Raw genomic sequence first — 3,619 nt, forward strand, 5'->3', positions numbered from 1 at the left:
TAGAATTCACATATTCAGCATTGTTTCTCAATTGACATAACAATCACTTCATTGTATTTCAATACATTCCATGGTACGTTGAGTAATCCAAAAAGCTTTGGTTAGATGAGTAGATCCACTGGTACCCTATAGTATATGAGTGGTACCCTACACTGTATGAGTGGTACCCTAGAGTATGTAAATGGTACCCTTAACGAAGGGTTTGGCATCTACAAATTTTATTAGTGGTGCATTCCATTTAGTGCTAGAATTGTAATTGTAAATCGTATCTTCCAACATATTAGTGGAACAAAACGTTTTTTTTCTTGCGAATGTATTAAAACTTAAAGAGAGTGGTACCCTGAACTGTCTTAGTTGAACCCTTTGATATGTTGGTCGAACCAACCGAATAAGTTCGTACAATTGTCAACTCTTATTACAAACGGGATTTTTGCTTTGGAAATTGGTGTATCTTTCATTTTGTCTTTTCCTCTACCTCTCTTTAAGTTGTGTGTTGTCCCATCGAAGTACTCCTATGTCAGTCATAGGTTGTCCTATGTCAGTAGGTTGTTTTAAGTCAAAGATTTTTTTTTTGATTTGAAGAGTTTTAGTATGTATTAAATTCCATTTTTATTTTCTTTTACTTGGAATTTAATATTATAGGAGTATATAAAGGTTATGTCAAAAGTTTCTTTTCTTTCCATTTATCATTTATCCTAAGCCAAGCAATATTTTAAAAAGACCTTATTTTGCTTTCAAAAAAATATGGCAGATCAAAGTCCAGCATCCACCCAACAACCCACCCGCCTCCGTAGCATTGGCGGTTTACCCATGCTCCCCCACCCTTCCGAACCTGTTTTTTATTTTCTTCCTTTTAATGCTACTATAGATCCCGAGCTTGATTTCAATAACACCCCTTACTACTCTAATCCCATGGACTACATGATGATGTGTGACCCTATACCCGTTAAAGAACTCCGGGACCAATTAATTGAGTCGCTTGATTACCGCACCACCACTTTCATACGACAGAGTGTCATGGAGGTTGGTGACAACCTTTGTCGCCCTGCTTACTTCCCCTTGCTCTCTGATATGATAACAAAATTTTAGTCATTTATTTGACTTTAATGAAATTCAGAAGAAACAGCCGTGCAACAACCAATACATTCCAACATCATCCAAGCAAGCAGAATTTGATAATTGAGGTAGATTTTGCAGTAGTCATTGAACTCAAAACTTCTAAATGCAAATTCAACCAAAACCCCATAAACAAATTAATTTAAATCAAACCCAGAAATCAATCTAAATTCTTCATCAAAAATCAACCGATAATCAAATAACACCCAGAAATCAACCAGAAAAATAAAAATAACACAAATTGGGTTTCACAGAATACTTAAACAGCCGCTTTCCGAATCATGCAAAAAACAGGGACAACATTCACAGTAATCAATAGTCAACCAACGAATCGATAGCTCATCACAGCAATTATATCACAGTTCACGGTAATATAGCTCATACAATTAAGCAATTTCGAGCAATTAAGCAATTAATCAATGTAACAATTTCGAGCAATTAAGCAACAGCTCATACAATTAAAGAACAAGAATTCTAGCTCATACAATTAAGCAATGTCACATGCAATGAGACAATACCTGAAACTTTCGAATTGGGTGAGATTCGAGCAAGAGATTAGAACAGATTCGATCCGAGCAAATGCACGAGCAAATTATTCTAGCATAAGATTCGAGCAGAAGAAAATTTAAGCAATCAATTTGGGGGTTTAACTTTTAAGCATAACAACAACACCAAAACCCCCTAAAAAAACCCAGAAAATCCAAAGTATAAAAACCCTAACTTTTAGGTCATACGATTTAATTGAAATTCAGACAAATTACTAAAATAAAATCATCAAGCATTACAAATTTCAGAAAAACTAATGAATTTTATAAATACGTCGCTTACTTGGGTCAAATTTCTTCAGCGATTTTGCGTAACACCCTCTTGAGTTCTCCCCACAGCAATCCCAGAATGAATTCTTCAACAACAAACCCACCACGCAAACCACGAACGATGGAAATGGAGGAATACAGAGAGCTCGAGTGACAAAAAGGGTTCGAAATTCAAATTCAAAAGGAGAAAATAAAGGGTTTATTTTTCAGCGGGTGAAGAGGGAAGGACGAGTGTAAATGGGAAGAGAGAGAAAAAGTATCCAAGTATCCAAGAAGACAAGTTGAGTACAAAATACGGGCTGACAAAAAGCAAATACATTTACTAAATACGATATACAGTAGAAACGGGCTGACAAAAAGCAAAACGGGAACTTATGTGGATTTCCACTCAATCGGGCGAATTTACAAGCTTACCCCTGAAGATGCATTTGTTAATGCATCTCAAAACTCCATTCAGACAAGCTCGGTACACATATGCTGTGGGTTTGAATTGGACACTTGGAAAGTTTTTTTTGCAATTATTTTGGCCATTGATTGTTTCTTTAGAGAGCTTCTCAATTTCCCATAGGTCCACGATGTCTGCAGTGAAGCTCAACCAGAGGACAAACGAGCTAACGGAAAAAAACTGGAAAAATTAATATGATGATACGGAATAATAATAATAATAATAATAATAATAATAATAATAATAATAATAATATATGGAGTATTTATTTTAGAATATGGATGGTGATGAAAAATCTATTTCCCAATTTTGTTCTAATGTACCAAGCTAAGCTTGGTACTTTGTTCTAATGGAAAAGATTGTACCTTTTAATTTTGAGTTAGGGGGTTCAATCTCTACCGGACACTTTACGATCTTCACCGGACACTTTACGATCTCCACCCTCACTTTAAAGTGTCTGATCCACAAATATCGGACCAAAAAAACTGTAAGGATTAAAGTACGGTTATGGTCTTTCTCCATACCTTTTAAAAAAATGTTCTAATGCTCTTCATATAAAGTACAATAGGCTAATTATGAATTGGTTTGATTTTCCTCTTTAATAGCCTAATAGGGTTCATTTTAAGGATATTTGAGCAAGATTGAATACTGTCTTTTTAGGGTTTTTTTTTTTTTTATTATTATTATTTTATTTTTTTCGACAAGAAATTCTGTCTTTATAGTTTAAAGTTGTGATTTCTACTTTCTAGTTGACTATCCGAAGATTTGATTTTTCAACATTTGGTGATATTATTTGTAGATCTTCTAGAGTGGTTGACTATTATGTAGTAGAAGGTTTTTTTTTTTGGGAAAATTGACTGGAATAATATGACCTTTGTGACTTTGTCCGTTACACCATAAATAAAATCACCTTTTGATAATCCCCCAATAAAACGACCTTTGTACATAATCTTTTAAAAATAGGACGAAAAAAACCGATAACTTGTTTAATAGGTTAAGATCGGACACATGTCACATTATGATTGGGTATATTTTTTTATTTCAATTTTAACATATTTCTTTTTAAAAAAATATAATAATTTATAAAAAAAAAATAATTAAAAAAATCCTTCCCCTCCAAAATTCGGCAGCAACTTTGCAACCCACCAGCCACTGTTCCACCGATCACCAACAACAATCGCACACAATCAGTAGCTCGCAGCCTCCACCTTCACCAATCAGCTCCCACACAAGAAGAACCAAA

General features: G+C 34.3%; 1 long non-coding RNA gene across 1 annotated transcript; it reads right to left on the minus strand.

The window, feature by feature from the left end:
- Positions 1-805: 805 nt before the first annotated feature.
- On the minus strand, positions 806-2,155 carry LOC145588042 (uncharacterized). The gene is made up of 3 exons (XR_014101528.1): positions 1,945-2,155; positions 1,635-1,713; positions 806-1,066 (listed from the first exon to the last, which is right to left on the minus strand). It is a non-coding gene; the product is annotated as an uncharacterized LOC145588042 (long non-coding RNA).
- Between the last annotated feature and the right edge of the window lie 1,464 nt (positions 2,156-3,619).

Source organism: Chenopodium album, chromosome 17 (genome assembly GCF_948465745.1).
Source record: "Chenopodium album chromosome 17, dcCheAlbu1.1, whole genome shotgun sequence".
Taxonomy (NCBI): Eukaryota; Viridiplantae; Streptophyta; class Magnoliopsida; order Caryophyllales; family Amaranthaceae; genus Chenopodium; species Chenopodium album.